An 8,073-nucleotide genomic window follows, 5' to 3' on the forward strand; every position below is an offset into this window, starting at 1 on the left:
TGTGCTGCAAAAATATCCTCCCACTCTCATCCAGAACAATGCCTTGACATTACCTTCGCCCCAAGTAAGACACAATTAGATGAGAAGAGTTAGAAAATCAGTGAATATATATCTGAAATGGAACATGCTCAGGAGTTCACAAGCTTGGAGGTTGTAGAGGAGTATCCAAAAGTAAGGTACAGGGTAAACACTCCACAAACATGGAGCTCTGCTGGCCTAAAAACTTTGTGAGAAACTGCCTCTGAGGTTGGGCACATAAAGTATATGTTGTTTTCAGGAGATTTGGCTTTCTTTGTAGTGAGACCATCAAAGCTGGGTCTGCATCTGTGTGACCTGGAAGACATGGTTTCTTATTTTCCAATGAACATGAGACAGCAGTTGTGAATCCTCTCTTTGTAGGTAAAGTGTGGCCACTGGGGACTAAGTGGCTCCCCGTGTGGACTGTGCAGACATTTGGTCATCCTCCAATTTTGTGGTGTTTTTGCTGCTGCACTGGGAGTTTGGTAGTTGCTTCACAAAATACAAGGAAGTAAACTGGGACACAGTGCTGGGGGGACTTCTGTCACGTGTGGTGCATTAGTGTCTACAGGAGAATGCACCAACCAGTCTTCTATCCCTCATAGCTTGCCCCATTGCTCCCTTGTCAATATTAACCTGATTCTGAACATTACCCTGAAAACTCTCCATATAACAAGATGACTTTACATATAAGGGTCTGCCAGCTACAACATGTCAGTCAGAAGGCATTTGGAATCCAATCGTAGATTGTCATGGCCCTACCACTGATGTTTTATCACACACGAGCCCACCACTGCTCTAGACCCACTACTCAGCAGGCTCCAACTTACTGGCATTTCTGTTCTACACCATTTTCATGAAACCCAGTAAATCAAGGCACTGTCTGGTAAAATCACGATCAGCAACAAGACATTTAAAGGTTCTCCCATGCCACCTGGTCATGGGAATTTCAAAAATTTTATGGTATTTATCTAGCCATTTTTTACGGAGGAAGTCGGAGGCACTGTGGTTTTCAATTCTTTCAGGAACCATTAAATGTTGAGGTAGCTCATTTCAATGAGAACTCTGGAAAACTCTCATAGGCAAGGCTTCCCAATGAGTGGCCAAAAGGTCACATGAAGCCAGGCCCATTGAAGTCTACAATGTGAGGTTCATGTGTGTTTTGACTCTCAACTATTGCTGCCAAGTTTTAAGAATAAAATCCTGTGATATCCTGGCAGAGATTCCCAGTGATCTGTGGAAAGCAACCCTGGGCCTAGATCTCAGTTCCAAGGGTGACTCTCATGCGTGGCCTCCTAAAATCTCAACAAAATTCATGGCAATACTTCTCTGAGGTCAGTTCCACAACTCAGTCTCTAAGGGGAATCACATCAGAGTTCAAGCCCAGGTGGACCCAGTCATTTCTTCCAACCGCCACACAAATGAAAAAAATTAAAACGAAAACACTCCCACATGGCCCTCATTTTCTTACATATTCATAGTCATTCATCGTAATGTCTGGCTGAAGAATTCCATGAGGGGCGAAGCCAAAGACAGTGTCCAAAATAAGCTCCCTTGCCCCTCATTTGCCTAAAGTCAGGGTGGCCTGGAAATCCTTCCTGTGAACCAGGAGTGATCAAATAAACCTGCCATTAATAATGCTCTGTTTCTCCAATTTGAGGCCTACTGAATTTCAGGTTTAGATTCTATATGTGATTTGGAGTCATGCGTAACCCCAAGCACCTCTGCAGGGCTTTGAAGAACTCATTTGACCCAAGGAATCCATTTTCTCACTTGACGTAGGTCAGAAACCTAACAGAGGAAGGCAAGAGACTTCATCCACAATGACCAATCTTTTTGCCATTATGGTTTTGGATGCACACATGGGATCGTTCTTTAGATCCATCAGGTGCTGTGAATGTAATCCACAGCCACACACAAGGCCAAGAGGCTAATTCAGCCACATATCTTTTTAAAGCAATTAAGCAAAGAGCCACATGTGATGTCCATTCATTTCCATTTGAAAACTCTTTTCTTCAGGCTTCACAAAGGGGTGGCCTGAGGCAAAGACTTTCCTGACATTCAGTGCAACAGAACAATAGGTAAACAAAAGGCCCAAAGCAGGGTTTCTCCACTGAGATATTCCCGTTCACACTGATATCTGAGTTTTCTGAAATGCTGGCCATTCTCTTCAGCTATCCAGTACTTGGCCATGTCACAGAGCTTGGAGTTGTACAAATCTTGGCCACAAAACCATGAGCCTATTCTGGAGAGTGGCCAGAATTCAGGAAGAAAACAGGAACTTAGGAAGATAGAAGGTGTTGCCTCTCGATAAGACAAGCTGCAGTCCATTCATAAATTGGACAGGATGAATTATGGGAAGATTTATACTAGACTGGACACATCCATTAATGCATTCTTTTTTCTAATGTCTACAACAATGGACACAGTGGGATACACAGACATAGAAACACTCGCCTGGTCAAACGACTTACTAGAAACAATCCACTCCAAACCAAACAAACCAACTTTCCTACCTATTGTCAGAACATGGCCTGTCCTCTCTCACATCTGGTTTCCTTGGCCAACTCTGTGAAGTTGTCAGTAAAAAGGGGTGAGCCACTACCTGCTTTTTCTGGAAAGGTCCCTCTTCAGAGCTCTCCTGGCTTTTGGCCATCCTCACATCAGTATGTACCAAGAAAGACTGACTCTGTCTTTGGTAAATTCAAACAAGTGAGCCCACTGGTACTGGGACTGGGGCTGGGACTGGCTCTGGGTGCCTGGATACCTGGATCACAAAATACACAGAGTTCCATCACCAACGAAATGAGGTGAGGTCACTTCCTTCAGAAAATTAATGAGGTCACCACCTAGGGTCTCATGAAAAGGAAGCTGCCCCTATTTCCTGCGAAACTTTCACAATTTAGAATGGTATAGAAACCAAAGGCACCTGGGAACAGCTCTCCACACAGTCCTGGTTTGATACATCTTCCCTACATTAAGAAGAGATAGGCTGATTCAGAAACATCCTTTCATCCTGATCGAGTTGTTTGCAAACGAAGATGACTTTTGCTGTCTCAGGTCCTTCATCGCATTCTACGTCTTTTCCAGGGATAATTTCTGTATGGATTTTGAGGTACTCAGCAAGTGGAAGATCTCCTAATTTCCTGTATTGTAATACTAATTTTGTCCCTGCTCTTCTGTAAAGTGAGATTGAGTGAACAGTGTATGGTTAGGGTTAATAGCATGTTCGATTTGGGTTATCAATCACACACCAGAGTTCAAGCCCATTTGGATTTAGTCATCTCTTCCAACTGCCACACAAATGACCACAATTAAAATCAAAACACTCCCACATGGCCCTCATCTTCTTTCATATAGACACTCCTCATAACCTCTGGCTGCAGTTTTCCATGAGGGGCACAGCCCTAGACAGTGCCCAAAATAAGCTCCCTTGCCAATCATTTGCCTAAAGTCAGGGTGGCCTGGGCACCCTTCCTGTGAACCAGGAGTTATCAAATAGTCCTGCCATTAATACTGCTCCACTTCTCCACTTTGAGGCCTTCTTACTGTGGGGTTTAGATTCTTCTTTTTTTAAATTTTTTTTGGAATTTTAATTAGAAAGTAAAAAAAAAATTGTGTTGCAGAATATTAAATTTCTTATGGAAAATTCTTCATCTTGTTTGTGAAGGAAACCTTGATGCCTTGACAATCTGGTTATGTGGAGACACTCAAAATTTTCTGTTACATACTACATGGATGAATGGCTACAGCACATAGTTTTTTAAAACTGAAAGGCAGATAACAGCAAGTAAGATAACAAATAAAAGACAATTTAATTAAAAAATAAAGTTGTAAAATGACTCAATTTTTGAAAATTCAATTCCTTTTTTTTCTTTTTTTTGGTTGTTCAAAACATTATAAAGCTCATGATATATCATCTTTCATACATTTGACTCAATTGGATTATGAACTCCCATTTTTACCCCAAATACAAATCGCAGAATCTCATCAGTTACACACGCACGTTTTTACATAGTAGCATATTAGTGATTGTTATATTCTGCTACCTTTCCTATCCCCTATTATCCACCCTCCCCTCCCTTCCCATCTTCCCTCTCTACCTCATCTGCTGTTGTTCAATTCTCTCCCTTGTTTACCCCCTTCCCCTCACAAGCTCTTATATGTAATTTTGTGTAACATTGAGTGTCTCCTGCCATTTCCATAGGATTTCCCTTCTCTCTCCCTTTCTCTCCCCCACTCACCTCTGTTTAGTGTTAATATTTTCCTCATGCTCTTCCTCCCTTTTCTGTTCTTATTTGCTCTCTTTATATCAAAGAAAACATTTGGCATTTTTTATAAGGATTGGCTGGCTTTGCTTAGCACAATCTGTTCTAATGCCATCCATTTCCCTGCAAATTCTATGATTTTTCATTTTTCAGTGCTGCGTAATACTCCATTGTGTATAGATGCTACATTTTTTTTTAATCCATTCGTCTATTGAAGGGCATTTTGGTTGGTTCCACAGTCTAGCTATTGTGAGTTGTGCCGCTATGATCATTGATGTGGCAGTATCCCTATAGTGCGCTCTTTTAAGGTCCTCAGGGAATAGTCCGAGAAGTGCGATAGCTGGGTCAAATGGTGGATCTATTCCCAGCTTTTTCAGGAATCTCCATACTGCTTGACAAATTGGCCTCACAAATTTGCATTCCCACAAGCAGTGTACAAGTGTACCCTTTTCCCCACATCCTCGCCAACACTTATTGTTGTTTTACTTCATAATGGCTGCCCATCTTACCGAAGTGAGATGGTATCTTAGGGTGGTTTTGATTTGCATTTCTCTGACTGCTAGAGATGGTGAGCATTTGTTCATGTACTTGTTGATTGATTGTGTGTCCTCCTCTGTGAAGTGTCTCTTCAGGTCCTTGGCCAATTGGTTAATTCGGTTATTGGATATCTTATTGTTTGATTTTTTGAGTCCTTTATATATTCTGGATATTAGGACTCTATCTGAAGTGTGAGGGGTAAAAATTTGTTCCCAGGATGTAGGCTCTCTATTTACCTCTCTTACTGTTTCTCTTGCTGAGAAAAAACTTTTTAGTTTATGTAAGTCCCATTTGTTTATTCTTGTTATTAACTCTTGGGCTATGGGTGTCCTATTAAGGAATTTGAAGCCCGACTCCACAGTATGTACATCATAGCCAACTTTTTCTTCTATCAGACGCAGTGTCTCTGATTTTATACCTACCTAGCTCCTTGATCCATTTTGAGTTAACTTTTGTGCATGGTGAGAGAAAGGATTTCAGTTTCATTTTGTTGCATAAGGATTTCCAATTTTCCCTGCACCATTTGTTGAAGATGCTATCCTTCCTCCATTACATGCTTTTAGCCCCTTTTTCAAATATAAGAAAGTTGTACTTTTGTGAATTCGTTTCTGTGTCCTCTATTCTGTACCATTGGTCGACCTGCCTGTTTTGATACCAGTACCACGCTGTTTTTGTTACTATTGCTTTGTAGTACAGTTTGAACTCTGGTGTCGCTATACCTCCAGATTCACACTTTCTGCTTAGAATTGCTTTTGCTATTCTGGGTCTTTTGTTTTTCCATATGAAATTCATGATTGCTTTATCTATTTCTACACGAAATTCCATTGGGATTTTGATTGGCATCACATTAAACATGTAGAGAACTTTTGGTAATATCGCCATTTTGATGATGTTAGTTCTGCCTATCCATGAACAGGGTACATTTTTCCATCCTCTAACATCTTCTTCTATCTCTCTCCTTAGGGTTCTGTAGTTTTCATTGTATGAATCTTTCACCACTTTGTTAGGTTGATTCCCAAGTATCTTATTTTCTTAGAGGATATTGTGAATGGGGTGGTTTCCCTTATTTCCATTTCAGAAGATTTGTTGCTGATATACAGGAATGCCTTTGATTTATGCGTGTTGATTTTATATCCTGCCACTTTACTGAATTCATTTTATCAACTCTAGCAGTTTCTTTGTAGACCCTTTTGGGTCTGTGAAATATATTATCATGTCGCCCACAAATAGTGATAATTTAAGTTTTTCTTTTCCTATTTTTGTGCCTTTAATTTTTTTTGTCTGTCTAATTGCTCTGGCTAATATTTCAAGAACTAAATTGAATACAAGTGGTGATAGAGGGCATCCCTGTCCTTTTCCAGATTTTAGAAGGAATGCGTTTAGTTTTTCTCCATTTAGGGTGATGCTAGCCTGAGGTTTAGCATATATAGCTTTTACTATGTTGAGGTAAGTTACTGTTATCACTAGTTTTTATAGTGTTTTGAACATAAAGGGATGCTGTACTTTGTTGAATGCTTTTTCTGCATCTATCGAGATGATCATATGGTTCTTGTTTTTAAGTCTATTGATGTGGTGGAATACATTTATTGATTTCCGTATATTGAACCAGCCTTGCATCCCAGTGATGAATCCTACTTGGTCATGAAGCACAATTTTTTTGATATGCTTTTGTATTTGATTCGCCTAGATTTTATTGAGAATCTTTGCATCCAAGTTCATTAGAGTTATTGGTCTGTAGTTTTCTTTCTTTGAAGTGTCTTTGTCTGGTTTTGGGATCAGGGTGGTGTTGGCCTCATAGAATGAATTTGGAAAAACTCCTTCTTTTTGTATTTCTTGAAATAGCTTGAAAAGTATTGGTATTAATTCTTCTTTGTAGGTTTTGTAGAACTCTGCTGTATACCCATCAGGTCCAGGGCTTTTTTTGGTTGGTGGTCTTTTGACGGTTTCTTCTATTTCTTTCTTTGTTATTGGTCTATTTAAATTGTGCGTGTCTTCCTCACTCAATCTGGGATGATCATATGACTTAAGAAATTTATCTATATCTTCATTATCTTCTATTTTATTGGAATATAGGTTTAAAAAATACTTTCAAATTATCTTCTGTATATCTGTAGTGTGTGTTTTGATATTGCCTTTTTTATCCCATATGTTAGTCATTTGAGTTCTCTCTCTTCTTATCTTCTTTCGCATGGCTAAGGGCCTGTTGATCTTATTTAATTATTCAAAGAACCAACTTTTATTTTTTTTTCAATTTTTTCATTGTTTTTTTTTTTTTTTTTGGTTTCAATTTTGTTGAATTCTCCTCTAATGTTAATTATTTCTTGTCTTCTACTACATTTGCTGTTGTTTTTCTCTTCCTTTTCTAGGTTTTTGAGGTGTTGTGTGAGTTCATTTATTTGTTGTTTTTTTTTTTCTATTTTTGAGGATAGAGTTCCAAGAAATGAATTTCCCTCTCAAAACTCCTTTCATTGTGTCCCATAGAATCCAGTATGTTGTTTCTCTATTGTCATTTGTCTCTAAGAATTTTTTGTCTCCTCCTTTATGCCTTCTGTAACCCATTGATTATTCAGTAACATACTGTTCATTTTCTATGTTATGTAGAATTTTTCCTTCCTTCTTTGATCATTGATTTCCAGTTTCATTCCCTTATGATCAGATATGGTGCATGGTATTATCTCCATACCTTTATATTTATTAAGAGTTTCCCTATGGCATAACATATGCTCTATATTTGAGTAGGATCAATGTGCTGTGGGAAGAACTTGTATCCACTTGATGATGGTTGATATACTCTATATATGTTCGTTAAGTCTAGGTTATTGATTGTGCTATTGAGTTATATAGTTTCTATATTTAGCTTTTGTCAAGAGGATCTGTCTAATGGCGAGAGCTGTGTGTTGAAGCCAACCAAAATTATTGTTTTATAGTCTATTTGACTCTTGAACTTGAGGAGAGTTTGTTTTATGAACTTTGCAGCACCATTGTTTGGTGCATAAAAATTGATAATTGTTATGTCTTATTGGTGAATGGTACATTTCAACAGTATATAGTGTCTTCTTTATCACTTTTGATTAACTTAGGTTTGAAGTTGATTTTACTTGATATGAGTATGGCAACTCCTGCTTGCTTCCAAGGGCCAACGATGGCTGCCAAGTCTTTAAGAATAAAATCATGTGATATCCTGGATGAGATTCCCATTGCTCTGTGGAAAGGTTCCTTGGGCCTAGATCTCAGTTTCAAAGGGCGACTA

This window comes from Callospermophilus lateralis, unplaced genomic scaffold, assembly GCF_048772815.1.
Source record: "Callospermophilus lateralis isolate mCalLat2 unplaced genomic scaffold, mCalLat2.hap1 Scaffold_331, whole genome shotgun sequence".
Lineage (NCBI taxonomy): Eukaryota > Metazoa > Chordata > Mammalia > Rodentia > Sciuridae > Callospermophilus > Callospermophilus lateralis.